General features: G+C 49.5%; 1 pseudogene; it reads left to right on the top strand.

Moving 5' to 3' along the window:
- The first annotated feature begins 4051 nt into the window (after positions 1-4051).
- LOC133362335 (indian hedgehog protein-like) lies at positions 4052-19622 on the top strand (annotated as a pseudogene).
- Positions 19623-23353: the final 3731 nt, after the last annotated feature.

The following is a 23353-nucleotide window of genomic DNA, read 5'->3' as shown; positions in this document are numbered from 1 at the left end:
TCATATAGGTAGGTTAAGAATTTACCCTTGGTTTTTTTTTACTTAAATGTTACTGTGCAATACAGTCTTGTAATTAATAAACCACACAGGATATAGTCTATACAGTACGCTACTGTAACTTGCTCTGTTTGCTAGATTACCACCACCCTGTAAGACTCCTGGCTAGGCTAGAGGCCATCTTCGACTTACGATATTTTCGACTTACGATGATAGGGTCGTTGTAACACATCTCCATCGTAAGTAGAGGACTGCCTGTATAGAAATAGAAGTGACATTCAGATCGACATCACATGCCACCCTCCATCTGCAACTGCTCCTTCTGCTGCTGCTGAGTTCAACAACTCGGCAGAATCAGTGTCACCGCCACGCAAAGTAGAGGAAAGGTAAAACCATAATTTACATGTATTTATAAATACTTATTCAACTTCACTAATTCGTCATCTATATACAGATACATGAAAACACGATCTTGTTTATCGATATACAGATACAGCTAAACTACGTGTTATCCATATACAGATAAAACTAAACTAGATTTAATCGGTATACAGATAATTGATATAATCTTAGGTTTTTTTGGTAAAATTACGTAGGTAAGAAAAGTTATAAAATTATAATAAACGAAAAATAACTCAATTGTGATGTAATTTAGTTATTTTTCATTTATTATAATATTTTTCTTATTTTTTCCTACGTGACTTTACCGAAAAAACCTAAGAGTATGAATCCTTGCAGTTACGAAAGCTTCAAATCTCAAAGAAAATTGACGTATTTTAAATCCTTTATATTAAGTTCACTTGCCTGCTTGCGCGCTTACGACCGTGCAAATCTTTCGGTCGTTTTTTAAACCCACTTCCCGTGATCCAATCGAGCTGACATTTTGCACACAGACTCGTTGTGCGTGACAATTAATGTTCGTTTTTACTTTGAGCGTATCGTGCTTTGTATTGAATGTTCTCATGTCCTGACCCCGTGACCTTCCTCGGCGTTTGTGTAAAAGATCTTGATAGCTCACCGGAATGAAGACCTTCATCTGTGTTTCTAAAACCCTCATGCTTCTAGATTTGAAGCATTCGTGACTGCAACGATTCACACTCTTAGGTGTTTTCGGTAAAGTCAAGTAGGGAAAAATAAATATTAAATAATAAAATGATGGAATAATAAATTAATTAAATTATATAAATAGTCTAATAATTATCATTTATTAATATTATTCTATCATTTTATAATTTATTATTATTATTTATTTTTCCCTACGTGACTGAAATTCGCTGCCTGGATGGCTTTTAGTAGACAAACAACACGTCACAGATGTTCCATTGTAAGACCCCCAAATCTCCCTCCCATCCTTCCCCCTCCTGCCGCCCCTCCCTCTCCTACTCCCCCCTCCCTCTTGCTCATCCCCCCTCCCTCCCACCCCTCCCCCCTCCCTCCCACCCCTCTCTCACCTCCCTCCCTCCTCCCCTCCCACCACTCCCTCCCTTCCACCCCTCCCACCCCCCCCTCCCTACCTCCCACCCCTCTCTCCCTCTATCCCTCGTCCCCTCCCTCCCACCTCGCTCTCCCCTCCCTCCTTTTTTTTAAACGATCAGACGAGAAAGATGCTCAGTCTTCGGCACTTTACTTCGTTCATCTGTCGTTTGTTTGTATTTTTCTTTAATCAAAAATTTACGCGAGGTTTCCCGTGTAACATTAGTCCCATTGTGTGTTACGGTGTTCATAGACACCAATAAAAAACAAATCATCCTCAAAATACCCATCACCAGATCCCCCTCCCTCCCCTCCCCTCCCTCCCCTCCCCTCCCTCCCCTCCCTTTTTTCCATTCTTTTATTATGTTTCTTCTAAATCCGTAAGCAAGCTTGAACATTACAGTAAAAAAAAACATCAGCTGCAGTACACAGTAACTACTACTGCAGACCTTGGCATAATCAGGTGACCAAACACAGCACTGAGTAAACAACCAGCACACGGGGATGGTTGGTACCCAAAACATGTAGTACCTCGGTAAGCATGGCAGTGAGCACACCCGCATGGGGAGCCAACCCAACGCCCAGTAAGATACACCAGACTGCTAAGGATGGCCAAACAGGCAAACAAAAAAACCTCTTACAAAAAAACCTGCGGAAGTACTGCTCTCTCCTTTCCACAAGCAGGTACGCAGCATAAAATTAAAATCAACAAACATTCTCAAAATTCGGCGCATATACACACAAATTACATAGGATCTGGTTGTTGTACATTAGGTCTACTCAGATTCTATTGGCCACTGTGATACAAAATATCCACTATTAAGGCATTTATGGTTACAATGTTCGTCATTCTCATAGGCGCCGCAAATGTTGCAGCGCTTGCAATCAATGCACTGCCAACGGTAAGTCTTGATGGCGGTGCTCATGTTGAAGTGTACTCCAAACAGGACGGGTGTGCAGAAACTCCACAATCGGAACAGGAAACCAATTCTTCCGGTTGTCCCGTCTCCTTGTTCTCCAAATCGCAGTAGTTGCTAGGGTTTGCCAGCCCATCAGGACCTTTTTTGGCTTTGAGGTCCTCCGAGCGGCGCGTGACAGGTGTGGCGGGCCACGAGTCCTTGTCCTCGCCCTCCTCATCCACTAAGCGGCTGTGCGTGTAATGACAGCCCGGCCCAGGGCGGTTCTTGTACCGCTTCCCGCAAAGGTCGCAGATGTCGCCTGCAAACGGCTTGCCTTTATCCTCCTGTGCCGCTGCTTCATTCTTCTTCCTGGTCCCCACTGCTGCCTTGCCGGGGTCCTGTGTGGGCTCCTCCGTGCTCTTGGCTGCTCGCGTTTCCTGGGAGCCCTCGGCCCCCTCGCTGGGCGCGTCGTCGAGGTCTGAAGTGCGACCCTCTTCACTTGTGTTCTTCGCCACTTCACAGATTGAGGTTTCCCTCGCTTCCATCTCAGGCTCCAGATTTTCAGCCCCGCCCCTCACTCCCCCCTTCCCTCCCTCTCTACAACGTGCTCCAGGACGCGCTCGAGAGAGACAGAGAGAACGAGAGACGACGAGGAGGTGGTGGTGGTGGAGGAGGTGGTGGAGGAGGAGGAGGTAGTGGTGGTGGAGGTGGTGGTGGAGGAGGTAGTGGTGGAGGTGGTGGAGGTCTCCCAGGGCGCGCACTCTTGGCACAGCGCGGGGCTCCAACTATTCATTTGCAACCACGAGGCCGCGGGACTGCGGTGAGAGCCCCAGCAGTAGCAGCAGCAGCGGCAGCAGCAGCAGCAGACAAGGCGGCTTGGCAGCTCGGTGCGAGTGGTGTGCGCCTCTGCAAGCGCGCTTCAACAATCGGCGTGCCCCGTTGCTTTGGCCCCTGGGTTTGTGTGTGAGGAGGGCTGCTGCTGCTTGCTTGTGTCTTGGTACTGGCCACACACACGCACACACACATACGGACAGAGACGGAGGGACACACGCGCACGTGCGCAGCCTGCAGCATTCGCCGACAACTCAGCCACCACCAACAGCGATATCATTATCAGCAGCGGCAGCACCACCACCATTAACAGCGACAGCGGTGGTAATAGCAGCAGCAGCACCACTATCAGCAATACACAATCACCATCAGCATCAGCAATATACAATTACCATCATCACCATCAGCAATACACAATCAACATCATCACCATCAGCGATACACAATTACCATCATCACCATCAGCAATACACAATCACCATCAGTATCACCATGACCAACACAAAATTACCACAACATCACCACAAGCATCATCATTAGCAGCAACACAATCGCCATTGTCACCACCAACACCACCACCAGCACCAGCACCATCCGCAACACGATCGCCATCTGTACCATCATCATCGGCTGTAGCAGCGCCATCGCCACCACCGCCACCACCATCGTCAGCAGCTTTAGCGTCACCACCATCCAGCAGCAGCAGCAGCACACAGCCGGGCACCCAGCTGACATCTTGCGGCGGCAGCAGCATGGGGCGAGATTGTCGCCACCTGGACCATCTCCTCGCCCATCGGCGGAGCGCGCCGCTCTCCTCATCACCGCCGCCGCCGCCGCCGCTGTCCGTCAGCATCCTCCTGCTGCTGCTGCTGCTCCTGCTGCTGCTGCTGCCTCAGCCGGCAGAGTCCTGCGGACCTGGTAGCTTGAACGGGGGCCAGCGGCGCCCGGCGCGCAAGCTGACGCCGCTCGCCTTCAAGCAGTTCGTGCCCAACGTGGCCGAGAGGGCGCTGGGCGCGAGCGGCCGCTACGAGGGGAAGATCGCACGCGGCTCCGAGAGGTTCCGGGAGCTGACGCCCAACTACAACCCCGACGTCGTGTTCAAGGACGAGGAGGGCACCGGGGCCGACCGCCTCATGACGCAGGTGAGGAGGGTGCCTTGATTGGGGGCGGGGGGGGATTAGGTGAGGGTGAGGATGGATGATGGTTATGATGATGGGGATGAGGATGTGGAGGAAGATGATGATGGCGAGGAAGATGATGGCGAGGATGATGATAGTACTGCTGATGGTGGCGCTGGTAATGATACTCCTAAATGAATATAACATGATCATTAGTGATGATACTATTAATAATGATATGATCAATCTAGATTTGAAGTTTTTGTGACTGCAAGGATCCATACTCTTTGGTTCTTTCGGTAAAGTCACGTGGGTAGAAAATTCATAAAATCATTAATTTATTTTATACCTACGTGACTTTACCGAAAGAACCAAAAAGTGATGAAATGATCATCAGTGATGATACTCCTAATGATGAAATGATCATCAGTGATGATACTTCTAATGATGAAATGATCATCAGTGATGATACTCCTAATGATGATATTATCATCATTTTTTATGATCAGTGGAAACAAGAAGATGCTCGGTGTAGTCGGCACTTTGCTTTGTTCACCATTTCGTTTGTTTTTAATCTTTGCTTAATGTAACCCCCGCTCTCTCGCTCTCTCTCGTTCTACACGCAGCCCCGTGTCTCCCTCTCTTTCCGTCTCTCCGTGTTGGTCTCCATATTTCTCACTCTTCCCCCCTCCTCCTCCTCCCTGTAGTTCCCCTCTCGCCGTCTCTCCGTGTATCGCTCCCCCCTCTCTCCCTATTCTCATTCTCTCTCCATTTCTCCCTCTCATCGTGTCTATCTCTGTCGATGTCTCCTTCTCTCTCCTTCTCTACCCTTGTTCTCCCCGTGCATAACCCCCCTCCTCTTCCCTCGTCTCTCTCCATCTCCCGCCCGCTCCATCTCTGCCCCTTTGTCTCGTCATTTCACCCCCCTCCACACCCCATTGTTTACCCTACTGCCATCTCCCTTCTCTCTCGCAATTTACTGTCTCCCCGTGTCTCCCCGTGTCTCTCCGTGTCTCTCCGTGTCTCTCCGTGTCTCCCCGTGTCTCCCCTCCACTGTACCCTTCTTTCCTTCCTTTCTCGCTCCATCTGTCTACCTCCCACCCCACCCCCCTTTGTATTTCTCTCCCCAACTCCTTGTTTCTCTCTCGCTCTGCCTCTCTCTCTCCCTCTACTCTCTCCACCTACGCCACCCACACACCCTCCTGTGTCCACCTCTCACTGAACTCCGGTCCCTACACTTGGGAGCCGGACAAGCCCCTCTCTGCACCAGCGTGGACAGCACCCTCGTGGTGTTCACCTTCTGAAGCGCTCGCTCGTCACCGTGGCGTGCGCGATGACCACCACCACCACCACGTGACTTTTCTTTCGTGTTGTGCGCGGCGCATTTAGCGCCACAGCACGTGGATTTGTAGCGTTTATTTTCATTCGTTTGCTGGTGACTTTGTGCATTTCATATCGGAGTCGCCTCCAGCGCTGTTGCTGCTGCTGGCGGCAATAAAAGTTGTTTAAAAAGTCAAAAGTCTGCCCCGTCTCTCCCCTCTCAACTCTCTCTTCCGTCTCTCTCCGCTCGCTCGCTCGTGCTCAGCGCTGCAAGGAGCGCCTCAACTCGCTCGCCATCTCCGTGATGAACACGTGGCCCGGCGTGAAGCTGCGCGTGACCGAGGGCTGGGACGAGGACGGCCACCACTCGGAGGAGTCGCTGCACTACGAGGGGCGCGCCGTGGACATCACCACGTCGGACCGCGACCGCGACAAGTACGGCACGCTGGCACGCCTCGCCGCCCAGGCGGGCTTCGACTGGGTCCACTACGAGTCCAAGTCGCACGTGCACTGCTCCGTCAAGGCCGGTGAGCGCGTTGCGAGCGACGAGTTATTCGTGGTGGGACCTCCTTTGCCAGCACCACAATATACTAATAGGGGTTTCCCCTTTTTTCTGGCAACAAAAAATGCCACCTTTTGCAAGGAATCGTGCTTACATTAGCCACAATACTCGCAGTCGAATGCCGCCTTTTGGCGTCATCTGGTCGAACACTGTATGAGACTAGGCTCTAAAGAAGGCTGTCTCTGGTGTGGACCAATCATTTTCAAAGACAATTCATACATTATCAGAGTATTGTTTTTGTTTTGCATTTGACTGCAAGTATAGTGGTTAATGTAAGCATGATTCCTTGCAAAAGGTGTCAGTTTTTGTTGCCAGAAAAAAGGGGAAAACCCTATTGGTAGAGTTATTCGTGGTTCGTGATGTCGAACCGGTTAATCGATTGATAATAAAAAAAGTGTGTTTAGAAGAACAAGAAGAAAACAACTACATTTGGCGTTTTGTCAATGACAATATTTCTGTGGCGTATGTGGGCGTTGCAATTAAACGATGTGCGCGTGCGTGTGGCGAACTTCTTTCGCACCGTACGTAGCCAACCGCACTAATCGGAGGTGTGGGGGCAGGACAACAAACGTGGTGGCCCCACGGCCATCGCTCCACGGTAAGTGATGTGTGTGTGTGTACTGTATGTCGTAGGCGACGTTTCGGGCAATGGTCCTACTTCACGTGCTGCGGTAGACTATTCAGTAGTAAACAAGTAAGCCGTGTCTCCTTCACATATCCGACTCGCTTAAAAAAACATCACAGCCATAAAACAAATACCTTGATGTTTCATGCGTAGAGACGGATATGCGATGAAGGCGACTGTGTGTGCTCATCTCATTTAATAAAAACAATTTAATTCGTGTTCTCCCACAAGCAGCTCACGATCGAGCCGCAGGGATATAGCTCCGTGGCCTTCAGAGGCAAAAAGTGTCCTCAGGCGCCGTGGCTACACACGAGGGGGGGGGGGGGGGGGTGGCCAGCACCACGCCCGACAGGCGATGTTTACACACTCTGCACCAGGTACTCATTTGAGGCTGAGTCGACCTAGGGGGAGGCTCAGAACCGGTTCCGTTAATCGCCAACTGGTGTTGGCCGTGAGCGGGAATCGAACTCGGCTCGCTGGGTTCGTAGCGCAGCGCAGCGCCAAACACAAAAGAAACAGATCCCCCGTATAGTCTTCAACAGGCTGTAGGGGCAAGTGCTGTTAGCGAGCACCTATGAAGGCCGGCGTGTCACACGAGGGGGTGGGTGGCCAGCACAACGCCCCGCCGCCTCTGTCTCCCGAGTGGCGATGTTTACACACCACATCAGACATACTCATTTGAGGCTGAGTCGACCTAGAGGAGGAGGACTTGGACCGGTTCAGATAATTGTCACCGGTGTTGGCCGTGAGCTGGAATCGAACTAGTCTAACCGGGCTACACGAACACGGCGGCGCTAACCACACACATACACACATACACACACACGTGTGTGTGTATGTATGTGTACATGTACACACATACACACATACACACACGTGTGTGTGTGTGTGTACATGTACACACACACACACACACGTGTGTATGTGTGTGTGTACATGTACACACATACACACACACACACGTGTATGTGTGTGTGTGTACATGTACACACACACACACACACGTGTATGTGTGTACATGTACACACACACATACACGCGCCCTTCATGTGACCCACGCTGTATTTGTCCACTCGTGTAAAAGTGACGCTTCTCTTGTTTCCTGTTGAGTGTTTAACCTTCGGCAGCGACTTTCCGCACCGCGTGGGGAGTCACACTCCGTGCGACTGACGATGTTGCTCCGCTGGCCGTAGCCGCTGTCGTCACCGTTGTCACTTTGGAGCGCTGTCGCGACGGCTCTCGACACTGCACGGCTCTCGCGCCTGGCCACCTGAGTTCGAGCCCCGGTCTCGGCTCGAACATTGCTGGCGAGTGACGTCGGGACCGCACAATCCCCCAACTTCTTCCCCAACCGGCGCTGTCCAGAGTGCTGAAGTTGCGAGGCTTGGGGCTGACTGTGTGCTCCATGCTACGCCATTTACCTGTGTTGAGAGCCCCCCTTTTTGTCGTCGTTGTTGTTGTTGTTGTTTTCGTAACGCATCTGCAAACACAAAAGCATAATGTCGAGCAAGACCAGAGTGGTTATTGACGCATGTGTTGAGTTGTCGTCGTTGTCGTTGTTGGTGTGTGTTGTTGTATATGTTGGGTATGAAAATTTGTTATGTTGTATGCGTGCGTGGGTGAAATTATTATGTTGTATATGTGGGTTATGAATATTCAGTGGAAATAATAATAATTAAATGAAATTTGGCCAAATGTGTAATTATCCGGAAATATGTTAATTTATGTAATTACGCACATTTTAATTATGCCAATTCGAGAGGTAATCGTATTAATTATGCGAGTGGGTGTAATTATGATAACGCAAGTCGTTATGATAACCAGACCCCGGTTCACCCCGTTATCGCTTTAACATTTACTGAGTATGTATTAGTGTGTTTATTAAGGTCACCAAGTTCAAATCTCAACGCAGAAGCAGATCTTATGCATAGATTTCAGGAAAGAATCACACAACCACTTCTGTATTGATCAATTTATTACTAATTCAACCTTAACTATGATATAATATGCGAACTCTCAATCCCGGAACGTCAACACGGCATCAATACAGTATCATCAACGATTGTCTGATTTCACTTTGACAACTGCACATGGATCACGCATAACGCGATGGTTGTTAGTGAGAGAGAGAGTCGTTAAAACACGCAAATACTATGCTTAAGAAAACCTTAATGTTAATGAATGATTATACTCAATATTGTTCACGCAGTACCACACTCCTTATTGACCATACGCAACCCTTATCACGTTGTTAACACCTTGGGTCACGGGACAGTTGAATATTCTGTAGAGGATGCGAGTACGTGCGGCGATTATGACTGAAAGATACTTGAAAGATTATACGGCGATAAAAAAAAACACAATCAAAAACAGTTATTATTCTTAAAGGCACCAATCTCAACAGATACATCGGCAGGTTATCTGACAACAGAACGGCTCGGAGTAAGGGCCTGCGACGGTGCTCCTTTTCCGAAGCTCGTTATCTTATACCAAGTTTACTAATTGGGGACCAGATCACCTGATAAGGATCCGGTGGGCCACCACTCCCCACGTGAGCGTGGCTCGGCGGAAGGAGGTGCCAAGAATCAGTTCGTATTGATGGATCTGTTGGGAATTTATGCGATTAAGAGTACAGCCCACTAAATATTAAAGATAAAAATTAAGAATACTCTTATAAACGACGGAGGGCCATCACTCGGTCTCGTTGTGATGCTTTCCAGCCACGGATGGCTTATGGGTTCGAGTGTTTTTGAGTGGTAAGAGTTGTCTTGAATAGTCAGTGTTCGGAGTCGATTCTTTAGGTCAAACAGACGCCTGGTGGTCGTGTGGTGAGGGGGCGGTGCGCGTCATACGTATCAGTTGATCCCCTGTCACCGTGGCGAACTGGTTCGGATGCCCGTTGATACGCTGTCGCAGTTCGGAACCCGGTCGGTAGGTGGCGCCCACAACTCGCTCGTAGCGTGCAGCTCTGGGTTGTCGCCGATCCGCGATGCTCACCACTCCGGTGGCAGCAGAGACCCCCGATTCGGCAGAGGTTGACGAGCTGAAGATGAGTCGAGCCGACCCGCTGGTCGCAGCTCGCTCCTGAGTCGACCCTCCCGGTCGAGCTCGCTCCTGGGTCGACCCGCTGGTCGCCCTCGCTCCTGAGTCGACCCTCTGGTCGCACTCCTGAGTGGACCCGCTGGTCGCACTCCTGAGTGGACCCACTCTGGTCGCACTCGTTCCTGAGTCGACCCTCCCGTCGCACTCCTGAGTGGACCCTCTCGTCGCACTGACTTCCAATGCTCAGGATCCTTTACTTTATGCCGAAAAATCCCCCTGGATCCCGCCCACAAGGCGGGGCTTCTTCCGATTTTTGCTGTGTCAGGATCTGTCCGTAGGCAGGTGTGTCCATGTGTCTGTCCGTATGTCCGTGTGTCCTTGTGTGCATCACTGACGGTATATTCGTTGTCACACTCCCTCCATAAACCCACGAGCAAACAATCAGATGTTACAAATTGCCTCGAGGTCGTCTCTCTGTCTGGGTGCAATATTATCTCTTGTCTGGCCTTCTTCATGAACCCAAAACACAGACGTTACAAATGTCTCATAGGCGTCTTTGTTCGTGTTGCACAACCTGGAGGGAGGGGCAACACTCTCTCCGACCCGGCGCACAAAGAAATGGTTAAAAAGTTTTAAGTTAACATTTGTCCCTTACTATTTCACAGTTATGATTCTGTATGTAACCTAAGGTCTGTCGTTTCCCATCGTGGTGCTTGACTCAAGTGTAGGTGTTTCCCCGAGCGTATACACACTCCTATCCCGCGCTGCGGGGATACAAAGACGGCCGGGATCTCCCTTTCTCTCCGACCCTGGGTTTCACATCGTTTTTTTTATTATGTATTTATATTCGACCTGGTGGTGATTCATCCCGTTATCCTGGCTTTTCATAAGTTTTACTTTTGTCTTTTCATGCATATGCTTCGGGTCGAGTTGTATAGAAAGCATTAAAGTATGGAAATAACATTTCATATTGACTTAATGATGGTGATGGTTCAGTAGGCGTACTTGTGACCTGGTTTAATTGGAGTGGGTGTGAATATCAAACTTTAGCCTACCCTGTTGTTAAATTCCGACTTTAACGTTACTTTAATAGCAATACAGAATAATTGAGCTTTTTGTCTTAACTAGGCGAACGCGAACTTCTGGTGACCCCCGCAGCCGTGTTATTTAGCTGGGTCTGCCCGCCTTGAGAGATATACAACACTTTTTTTAAATCAGCTCTCCCCTGTCCCTCCAACCTTCTGCTCTGGGAATGTTATTCTTAATTTCAGGTCCAAGGCCTCTTTGGGTTTATCTTTGTTTCCTCAGCTGCAGGAGAACAAGGCGTGCTTCTACCTCCCTTTCTGTGTGCACGTGTTCTAATTAGCTCGGAATCCCTAACACACAATCAGTGATGATTCCTGGCTTTCTGTGGTTGTGATTTAGACAAAGGCGCCTCTGTTTCTTCCATTGCCTTTGAGTCGACACTGCCCTATTATTTGCCCATGTGCTGAGGTCATAGAATTCGTTTTGACTTCAGTAATATTAACATTCAGTATTGGATTAGCAAATGGGCAATGGTTCATTTATGTAGCTCGCAGCCTGGTCTCCAATTTGAGCGAGCGCGAGAATCGATAATTTAGCCTACTCTGTTGTTGAATTTCGAATTTTGACGTTACTTTAAAACCATGCAGGATGGTTGGGCTTTTTGCCTTAACTATGTCTGGCTGACACTCCCACTGTCTCTGCCGCCTGCACGGGTGACATGTGCCCGTTCATCAGGCCTTATCTTTCCTTGAAGCAAGGTTGCAAATTCTGCCATCCTAGCCCTCCTCCAGTTCATTACTTAACAACACCTGGTGTTTTGCAGTTTGCTGCGCTTGGTGTGTTTCACTCATTAAAAAAAACAAGTAAAAAGATAATATATAAAAATCATCAAATATTATTAATCTCAATTATGGAAGAAGGGTTAGGATACAACATACCGCCCTTTTAAAAATGACCAGTGGTCAAATGGCCACGGGTTATTTTTAAAAAAATGTATACCCTTCTTCCATCATGAACCATCGATTGTCCTCAAGTTTTGCTGCTATTCCTTACAACGCGCGCGTACGTGTCACAACTTAACATGGTTATTTGAATTGAGCAAAGAAAATTAAACAAGCGTTAAACATCGATATTGCGTTACATCGGTTCTGATACATCATGACTCCGACGAATATTCATTTTTGTTTTTGTTAAATCCTGGGAAACGCTAGGTAGCGGTTTCGAACGCATTTATGCGTTACCTTCCTCATGTTGCCTCGTTCACCACTTCGATAATTCGATCACGGTTTTCGGGTTCGTTTTTGTAGTTTCCTCTCTCACTCTCTGTGTCGTGGGAGTGTGTGGTGAAAAATTGTGCTGCACATAACCAGAATTCGCGCACACGACCCACTTTGACATTTGGTTCGAGGCATTCGCTCTCTCTGCGATTACATGCACATTTGCCGAGTCAGTGTGTCGATTTAATTCTGTCCCTCGTAATGTTGCCCTCTTTGTTTTTACTAGTGTGTTGGATTTCAACACCATTCCCGATACGTCATGGACATTCGTCTCCATTTTAGCACTCCGATCCACATGATTTTTGGTTTCCCTTGGATATTTTCCATTCAAAGGCTCATGCCTGCGCTCCTCAGGGCGTGTCCCTGCTGTCTGTTTTTGTACTGTCCGATCACGCTTCAATGCAACCCTGTCCTTGTATTCGATCCGCGCGTCATTTACGGGAGCACTGTCCACGTTTTTGCCCGCCCTGTCACTTGCAGCCTGCCTGTATTTCACATTGAGCGCCGGGTTTAACACCTCGGCGGGTGTGGCGCGTATGGGCTGCCCGCTCTCAATCACTGTGGATGGTTCATCACGTATTTGGACCGTATTCTGTGTTATTCCTCTATTCCCTCCTGGTATAGCCGGTGGAGGAATTGGTCGGAATTGTATCGATTGTGTTTGACCTCCCATCCTGCGATTCTCGTGAATGTTCGCATCCATACCTCCGCGGTATGTGTAACACCTTCCCGCTAGGTGGTTATCTTCCCATCTCTGTGCGTAATTTGAACCTTGCGTGTGTCGTGGGATGGGGTGTTGATATGGTTCTGCTCTGAACCTCTCCCTCCTACGATTCTCCTGCACCCTTGGCCCAGTGTTTTTCCCATTTGGGTGCCAAATTTTTCCTGGATTGTTACTTCGCCATCCCTGTGGGTAATCTTGACCTTGCGCATGTCGGGGCATGGGGTGTTGGTATGGTTCTATTCTGAACCTCCCCCTCCTGCGATTCTCCTGAATGTTCGGCTTTGTGCCGCTCTCATTCTCGTGCCAACCTCTCTCTGGGTTATTTTGCCATGTGTGCGTGCGTTTCTGCTGCTCTCTGCATGGTGGGACTGCTCGGTGATTTTTATTCCTCTCTGAGAGGCTGGGTTCCTCATCCCTCTCCCTGTGTTCTGGATCCGAATTATGATTCTTAGCTCTGTATAACCATGCCATGTACGCCTTGCTCTCTATGCGGCGTAAGGATGCGGTTTCTGGATTCAAAACTATTCTCACCCTTTCTGTAATCTCTGGGCTTAAGGATTCAAAAAACATAATTTTGAACATTTTATCCCCTTCGTGGTATTGATTCACATCGCCTGCGTAATACGCTCTTTTAAATTGGACGAGGTAGTCACGTGGATCTTGGTCCATGCCCTGGGTCATCGATTTTACAGCATAAAACCCCTCAGTGAGTGTCGAATATTCTCCAAACTTCCGAATCACTGCCAGGCTCAATTGTTTAAAATCATTTCTAACCTTGTGTGGTAGTGACTTTACCCATGGAATAGATTCTTTATGTAAGGTCCGTTTCAACAAACTCGCTTTTTCATCCCGTCTCCTCAGCCCTCTAATCATTGCCTCCTCTTCCACTGTCGCGATATGTGTGTGGATATCCATAGTCTTATTGTGGGGGTCAAAATCGGGAATTCTGACTAGAGCCTTGTCCATCAACTTAAGGGTTTTACTGGTGAACAGGTATTCCGAAAGTTGATTGCTGACAGCGTCATCATCAAACAAGTTATCATCAGGCAATCTGTCACTTTGGTCTGTGCTGTGTCCCCTGTGTTTAAGTGGTGTGCATTTTCTGTGTGCGCGCCCAGGGCCGTGTCGCTCGTGTTGCCATTTCCCTTCAGTTTTTGCCTCTGCCCTTAGTGTACCATGTCCTGGCGATTTTACTTTAACTTTTGTGCAATCAATCCCTGGACTCTGTCCACGTACCCAAGAGAGTGATTTGATGTTACTTCCATATTTATTCTGTGGCTCAACGTCTGTGAGTTTCGCTGGTGTCGCGAGCTTTGATTTCTCCTCCCTCTCGAGGGTGTGAGGACATTTCTCGTCGTTTATTAGAGACGATTTCTCTCCCGTTTCCTTTCCAAAATTTCCCTCATTCCACAATCCCTGTCTGTATGCCTGTGTGAGAAGGTATGAGTCCTGTCCTGCCTTCTCTGCAGTTTTTGCATCGTGTTTGCCTTCGTTACTTTTATCCAGTCAATTAGTTTCCCCCGAGGTGTGTTCGTGTTATCGATACAGCTCCCTTCCCATATGTCTCTCTGACTGTACTGCTTTGTAACAGATTGGTCGGTACGTTTAAATACGACCTCCCCGTATCCCGTAACCCATTCAAATATTATTCTTAATCCTAGCATCTTAAGTATGGCAAGAGTTACCTTAATATTTCTTTTCAGAGTGCATATAAACAATTGTATCACAGGATGCGTCAGTTCAACTCGAGCAAATAATCTCAGCCCAGCTGTCTTTGTTATACTCTGCTACTCTGGTATTTCCTTTCAGAGCGCGTTTTGTTTGTATACCCCCGTTTACAATCACAAGGCAACGTTAGTTCACAACACTTTGATTAACACATCAGTGATTCGTTCCTGAATTCATGCATAACTGTCTGCGAGAGATCCCGGAAGACGAGCCCCCATTATGTTGTATATGTTGGGTATGAAAATTTGTTATGTTGTATGCGTGCGTGGGTGAAATTATTATGTTGTATATGTGGGTTATGAATATTCAGTGGAAATAATAATAATTAAATGAAATTTGGCCAAATGTGTAATTATCCGGAAATATGTTAATTTATGTAATTACGCACATTTTAATTATGCCAATTCGAGAGGTAATCGTATTAATTATGCGAGTGGGTGTAATTATGATAACGCAAGTCGTTATGATAACCAGACCCCGGTTCACCCCGTTATCGCTTTAACATTTACTGAGTATGTATTAGTGTGTTTATTAAGGTCACCAAGTTCAAATCTCAACGCAGAAGCAGATCTTATGCATAGATTTCAGGAAAGAATCACACAACCACTTCTGTATTGATCAATTTATTACTAATTCAACCTTAACTATGATATAATATGCGAACTCTCAATCCCGGAACGTCAACACGGCATCAATACAGTATCATCAACGATTGTCTGATTTCACTTTGACAACTGCACATGGATCCCGCATAACGCGATGGTTGTTAGTGAGAGAGAGAGTCGTTAAAACACGCAAATACTATGCTTAAGAAAACCTTAATGTTAATGAATGATTATACTCAATATTGTTCACGCAGTACCACACTCCTTATTGACCATACGCAACCCTTATCACGTTGTTAACACCTTGGGTCACGGGACAGTTGAATATTCTGTAGAGGATGCGAGTACGTGCGGCGATTATGACTGAAAGATACTTGAAAGATTATACGGCGATAAAAAAAAACACAATCAAAAACAGTTATTATTCTTAAAGGCACCAATCTCAACAGATACATCGGCAGGTCATCTGACAACAGAACGGCTCGGAGTAAGGGCCTGCGACGGTGCTCCTTTTCCGAAGCTCGTTATCTTATACCAAGTTTACTAATTGGGGACCAGATCACCTGATAAGGATCCGGTGGGCCACCACTCCCCACGTGAGCGTGGCTCGGCGGAAGGAGGTGCCAAGAATCAGTTCGTATTGATGGATCTGTTGGGAATTTATGCGATTAAGAGTACAGCCCACTAAATATTAAAGATAAAAATTAAGAATACTCTTATAAACGACGGAGGGCCATCACTCGGTCTCGTTGTGATGCTTTCCAGCCACGGATGGCTTATGGGTTCGAGTGTTTTTGAGTGGTAAGAGTTGTCTTGAATAGTCAGTGTTCGGAGTCGATTCTTTAGGTCAAACAGACGCCTGGTGGTCGTGTGGTGAGGGGGCGGTGCGCGTCATACGTATCAGTTGATCCCCTGTCACCGTGGCGAACTGGTTCGGATGCCCGTTGATACGCTGTCGCAGTTCGGAACCCGGTCGGTAGGTGGCGCCCACAACTCGCTCGTAGCGTGCAGCTCTGGGTTGTCGCCGATCCGCGATGCTCACCACTCCGGTGGCAGCAGAGACCCCCGATTCGGCAGAGGTTGACGAGCTGAAGATGAGTCGAGCCGACCCGCTGGTCGCAGCTCGCTCCTGAGTCGACCCTCCCGGTCGAGCTCGCTCCTGGGTCGACCCGCTGGTCGCCCTCGCTCCTGAGTCGACCCTCTGGTCGCACTCCTGAGTGGACCCGCTGGTCGCACTCCTGAGTGGACCCACTCTGGTCGCACTCGTTCCTGAGTCGACCCTCCCGTCGCACTCCTGAGTGGACCCTCTCGTCGCACTGACTTCCAATGCTCAGGATCCTTTACTTTATGCCGAAAAATCCCCCTGGATCCCGCCCACAAGGCGGGGCTTCTTCCGATTTTTGCTGTGTCAGGATCTGTCCGTAGGCAGGTGTGTCCATGTGTCTGTCCGTATGTCCGTGTGTCCTTGTGTGCATCACTGACGGTATATTCGTTGTCACACTCCCTCCATAAACCCACGAGCAAACAATCAGATGTTACAAATTGCCTCGAGGTCGTCTCTCTGTCTGGGTGCAATATTATCTCTTGTCTGGCCTTCTTCATGAACCCAAAACACAGACGTTACAAATGTCTCATAGGCGTCTTTGTTCGTGTTGCACAACCTGGAGGGAGGGGCAACACTCTCTCCGACCCGGCGCACAAAGAAATGGTTAAAAAGTTTTAAGTTAACATTTGTCCCTTACTATTTCACAGTTATGATTCTGTATGTAACCTAAGGTCTGTCGTTTCCCATCGTGGTGCTTGACTCAAGTGTAGGTGTTTCCCCGAGCGTATACACACTCCTATCCCGCGTTGCGGGGATACAAAGACGGCCGGGATCTCCCTTTCTCTCCGACCCTGGGTTTCACATCGTTTTTTTTATTATGTATTTATATTCGACCTGGTGGTGATTCATCCCGTTATCCTGGCTTTTCATAAGTTTTACTTTTGTCTTTTCATGCATATGCTTCGGGTCGAGTTGTATAGAAAGCATTAAAGTATGGAAATAACATTTCATATTGACTTAATGATGGTGATGGTTCAGTAGGCGTACTTGTGACCTGGTTTAATTGGAGTGGGTGTGAATATCAACTTTAGCCTACCCTGTTGTTAAATTCCGACTTTAACGTTACTTTAATAGCAATACAGAATAATTGAGCTTTTTGTCTTAACTAGGCGAACGCGAACTTCTGGTGACCCCCGCAGCCGTGTTATTTAGCTGGGTCTGCCCGCCTTGAGAGATATACAAACACTTTTTTTAAATCAGCTCTCCCCTGTCCCTCCAACCTTCTGCTCTGGGAATGTTATTCTTAATTTCAGGTCCAAGGCCTCTTTGGGTTTATCTTTGTTTCCTCAGCTGCAGGAGAACAAGGCGTGCTTCTACCTCCCTTTCTGTGTGCACGTGTTCTAATTAGCTCGGAATCCCTAACACACAATCAGTGATGATTCCTGGCTTTCTGTGGTTGTGATTTAGACAAAGGCGCCTCTGTTTCTTCCATTGCCTTTGAGTCGACACTGCCCTATTATTTGCCCATGTGCTGAGGTCATAGAATTCGTTTTGACTTCAGTAATATTAACATTCAGTATTGGATTAGCAAATGGGCAATGGTTCATTTATGTAGCTCGCAGCCTGGTCTCCAATTTGAGCGAGCGCGAGAATCGATAATTTAGCCTACTCTGTTGTTGAATTTCGAATTTTGACGTTACTTTAAAACCATGCAGGATGGTTGGGCTTTTTGCCTTAACTATGTCTGGCTGACACTCCCACTGTCTCTGCCGCCTGCACGGGTGACATGTGCCCGTTCATCAGGCCTTATCTTTCCTTGAAGCAAGGTTGCAAATTCTGCCATCCTAGCCCTCCTCCAGTTCATTACTTAACAACACCTGGTGTTTTGCAGTTTGCTGCGCTTGGTGTGTTTCACTCATTAAAAAAACAAGTAAAAAGATAATATATAAAAATCATCAAATATTATTAATCTCAATTATGGAAGAAGGGTTAGGATACAACAGTGTGCCTGCGGACCGCTGCCAATGCAGTAGCAGCAGCATCACCAGATTCCCTCTCTCTCCATCTCATTCTCTCTCCATCTCATTCTCTCTCCATCTCCGTCTCTGCCGGTCTCTCTCCATCCCTCTATCTCTCCATCTCTATGTCTCAATCTATATTTCTCTCTCTCCATCTGTCCATATCCCCTCTCTTCATCTCGATGTCTCATTCTCTAACCGGTCTCTCTCCATCCCCCCCACCCTCCACACCCCCCGCATCTCTACATCCATCCCACCCGTGCAGAGAACTCCAACATCGCGGCGGCCAAGGGCAGCGAGGGCTGCTTCCACGGCGACGCAGCGCCTCTTGGTGGAGGGCGGCGGCTCCAAGAGGCTGCGCCGACCTGCGGGCCGGCGAGCGCGTCCTGGCGGCGAGCGGGCCCACCTCGCCGCCCGCCTACAGCGACCTCCCTCCTCTTCCTCGACCGCGAGCCCCGGCCAGCGGCGCCGATTCATCACCCTGGAGACGGAAGGCGGCGGCCGCATCCTCGTCACCCCCTCGCACCTCGTGTTCGCCGCGCCCGGAGACTCCGACGATGACGGCGGCGGCGATAGTGGCAGCGGTGTTCCCCCGGAGGAGCGCGCCGTGGCCCTCTTTGCCAGCCGCGTGCGGCCCGGCATGTTCGTCTTTGAGCTGGCGGGTGCTCTTGCTGATCCTGCTGCTACTGGTCGTGTTGGTGGTGGCGGTGGTGTTGATCTTCCTGTGGTGCTGGTGGTAGCGTTAGTGGTGGTGCTGGCGGTAGCGTTAGTGGTGGTTGCTGGTGGCGTAGTGGTGGTGTTGCGGTAGCGTTAGTGTTGGTGCTGGTGGCGTTAGTGGTGGTGCTGGTGGTATGGTTAGTGGTGGTGCTGGTGGTAGCGTTAGTGGTGGTGCTGGTGGCGTTAGTGGTGGTGGTAGTGGTGTTGTTGTTGGCGAGTGACGGAGCACCGCGGCTGCGTGCGGTGCGCGTGGTGCGCGTGAGCTGGGTGGAGGCGCTGGGGTCGTACGCGCCGCTCACGCACCACGGCACGGCGATCGTCGACGGGCTGCTGGTGTCGTGCTACGCGGCCGTCGAGACGCACGGCCTGGCTCACGTCGCCTTCGCGCCGCTCCGCACGGCCCACGAGCTCATGCGGGGCCTCGGGATACATTCGCGCAGCAGCAGGCAGACGGCGGCGACGGCAATAGCAGCGGCAGCGGCAGCAGCAGTAGCAAGAACGCACCGGGAGCGGAGGGAGAAGGAATTCACTGGTACCCGCCGACTCCTCCACACGCTCGCCCGTCTGCTGCTCGGCGAAGACGTGTTCCACATCCTCTCGCCTGGCCGCGCGTGAGCAGCTGGGGAGCCAGGAGGAGCCAGCAGCAGCAGCAGCGGCAGGAGGAGGATGAGGATCCATTGCTCACGGGGAGGCAAACGTTGCCAGATCCGTGGCTCGGTGGACCAGATCGGTCGACGCGGGGTGGCGGGCAAGTGGGAAGGTTCGCGATGATGGGCACCGTGCCAGGGGGCAGCCACGGGGGCAGTCGTCGGCCGAACCTGGCGGTGCAAGCCCGAAGGATTGATTTGGGTTTCCCCCAATTCGCTCGTCGTGTTCGAACACGTGACGGACGCGTCTCGCGGCAGGAGAGGCTCCCTAGGGGGGGGGGGGGGGTGGGGGTCTTCGTCCAAGCTAGAAAATTGGCCAAGGGTCCTGTACGCTATAGGTGAGCTTGCCTATAATGTTAACAGTGATTGTACATCACTTGCAAAGGCAAGTGTCGCCAAATATGTTGTTTGTGTTGTTGCTGTTGTTGTTGTTACGTTGAACAATGAGGTAGCGGACGTTATGAAGGGGCCCTAAATAAAATAAAAACACGCAAATATTAAAACACTGTTTTACTTGCACAGTAAAAAAATTGTAATTTTTTCATTTGCTATACAGCCAAATAATACGACAAATCGCTAATCTTAAACACGCAGTCGTTCGTAAAAGTTGAAGGCGGTATTGCCTACTATAATCGCCCAGAAATGTCTGTCCGTCCCGCGCGTGACGTCACTCCACATGAGACACACCCCACCGCGTGACGTCACTCCACATGAGGCCCACCCCACCGCGTGACGTCACTCCACATGAGGCACACCCCACCGCGTGACGTCACTCCACACGAGGCACACCCCGCTCACTAATATTCATGAGCGGGTGGATGTTTACACCAGCGCAGAGGAAGGTCGAGCTGAGTTAAATAGTTTATAACGCAGAGTCGCTTCAAATATGACAGCGTTTCTTTATAGGAAGTGACGTCAAAAAATAAATCTACGCAGCACAGTGCTACATCCGTGTGTGACGTCACTGAAAAAGAGCCCCCCCCCCCCCTTCATTAATATTCATGCACCACGCGTGTAATTTACACTGACGCACTAGAAGGTCGCACACTCCACATGCCTCACCCCTCCCCAATAACCATGAGCGGGTGAGGTCACTCCACATGCCGCACCCCTCCCTAATAACCATGAGGGGGTGACGTCACTACACATGCCGCACCCCTCCCCAATAACCATGAGCGGGTGATGTCACTCCGCATGCCGCACCCCTCCCTAATAACCATGAGCGGGTGATGTCACTCCGCATGCCGCACCCCTCCCCAATAACCATGAGCGGGTGATGTCACTCCGCATGCCGCACCCCTCCCTAATAACCATGAGCGGGTGATGTCACTCCGCATGCCGCACCCCTCCCTAATAACCATGAGCGGGTGAGGTCACTCCGCATGCCGCACCCCTCCCTAATAACCATGAGCGGGTGAGGTCACTCCGCATGCCGCACCCCTCCCTAATAACCATGAGCGGGTGAGGTCACTCCGCATGCCGCACCCCTCCCTAATAACCATGAGCGGTTGAGGTCACTCCGCATGCCGCACCCCTCCCCAATAACAATGAGGGGGTGACGTCACTCCACATGGGGCCACCCCACCCCTCCTCATTAATAATCATGAGCTGAACAATTTTTCTATTGAATATTTCAGATGTACTGTAATATACACCCGTCCTTGGACGGGCAAAAAAGCTCGTAGTGCTATAGTAATAGAACAAGTGCGGAATAACTGAACCGATATTGACAGCTTGAAAGCATTTAGCGCGGGGCCCTTGAAAGTGCGGGGCCTGTAGCATTTGTAGCTACTACACGTGTAGCTACTACTACACGTGTTGTAGCTACAACACGTATAGTAGTAGCTACAACACGTGTAGTAGTAGCTACACGTGTAGCTACTACTACACGTGTTGTAGCCACCATCCGGATTGGAACTCCCACAGAAGCATTTGGTTTTTCCGTTGTAGCCTTGCGGCCGACATAGCGCCTCCAGCGGATGCAGGGCATCACGATAACCAGTTGTTTTGTATCGTCATCGTTGTCAGCCTTGATAGTTCCCCTGCTGAATGAAGGCCTCCCCACCGTTCCACTAATCGGAGGTGCCGCAGTGGGGGGTGAAAAGGACAACACACAACACACGCACGAGGAAGACTTGCTTGCTATTTATCTGCGTTGGAAATGAGGTGAGGTTACAAAAGCCTGTCCCTAGCGTATCGTCGGCCAAATACAAAACTGGGTACCGCCTAAAGATTAGCTACGACCATATTAGGGTGTTACCAGTTGTTTTGCTCTGTCCCACTGACTTTTCTCAACAATCGAGAAGATACATTTTAACTTGCACTGGCTCACAGATCGACGCGCTCAATCTTTCTGTCTCTCTCCGTGCTGTTGTTCCAAAGCTCATCCAGTAATAATGATTAACATGTATTCGTCAAAGTGCCTCAAGGCGCCTTGTAAGAACACGGCCAAGAGAGACGGAGAAGCTATGAAGACTACATTGACTTGCCAAGATGTGGGTTTAGGACGATACTTATTGAAAGTGTCCACACCATCGAATAAACGAATCTCCAGCGGTAGGTAGGGAATCCCAACCAGCCTTGGCCCAGCCACAGCGAATGCGCTTCAGCCCGGGAACGCAGCCTGGGATCGAGGTTCGCACAGCAAGGGCGGAGTTTCGCCGATATATCGATTCGTCTTGGCCGTGTCCGTGTACCCCGATCCGTCTGTAACATCACTGGCGAGTAGAAAGACCCCCCGCCTTCACGACGGCCGACGGGAATGAACTGCGCGATAATCGATTCGAGAAATGACCAAAGACGGCTGGCAACGCCGGGCTCCAATGTATAAATAGCGAGCGAAGCGATTCGGTGCTGCTGCTGCCGCTACATTCGCAGCGGTGCACAGTCACAGATTGTCAACAACAAACGCAACAAATCACTCGACGAGTTCATCAGTAAGACCGCGCGCCCTCTGAGTGGCGGCGGCGGCAGCGGCGACTCCTCCCAACTGAGCTCAGCTTTGTCCGGCATCCCCCGTTCCGTCCTCCCGCGAAGCCAAAATTTTCATCGCCATTGGAATTTGGTCAAACCTTTCAACGTAAGTATAAGTGTTCCACCTTCAAAAAAACCAAATCGACTTAAGAGTCTTGAGACTCAGAGTGACGCTTTCACAAGAACATTTCAGACATTTCTATAGAATATATTAGAGACACTGTGAACTTGCGCATGGCGACACCGCTCGAGTGTGAGAGTCGGCCCACGTTCCCGCAAGTGCAGCGAGTGGATTGTCAGGCCCGTCACCAGTGACAACACAACAACAACAACAGCAGCAAGCGCGTCACATTGGGTTCCGCACTTGATCCGGTTGGCCTTGCGACGAACATGAACCCCACCGATTGCCGAGCTGGTGGGGGAAATGCTGGCCTCTTACTGCGGCGGACCAGAGCTCCCTTATTAAATCCTTTATATTAAGTTCACTTGCTTGCTTGCGCGCTTACGACCGTGCAAATCTTTCGGTCGTTTTTTAACCCACTTCCCGTGATCCAATCGAGCTGACATTTGCACACAGACTCGTTGTGCGTGACAATTTATGTTCGTGACATTTTTTCCCCAAAATTTTACACTTTTTAGGACAAAATTTTTATATTTAATTACCAATTGCTTAATGGTGCCATGCAATCATCTGACCCATAGGTGGCAGCCATCTCAAGCCAGAGG

The sequence above is a fragment of the Lethenteron reissneri genome, unplaced genomic scaffold, assembly GCF_015708825.2.
Source record: "Lethenteron reissneri isolate LAM-NWPU_2019-01 unplaced genomic scaffold, ASM1570882v1 scaffold_1439, whole genome shotgun sequence".
In the NCBI taxonomy this organism is placed as follows: Eukaryota; Metazoa; Chordata; class Hyperoartia; order Petromyzontiformes; family Petromyzontidae; genus Lethenteron; species Lethenteron reissneri.
Note: the sequence above shows the minus strand (reverse complement) of the source record. Positions and strands in the feature narration are given on the sequence as shown.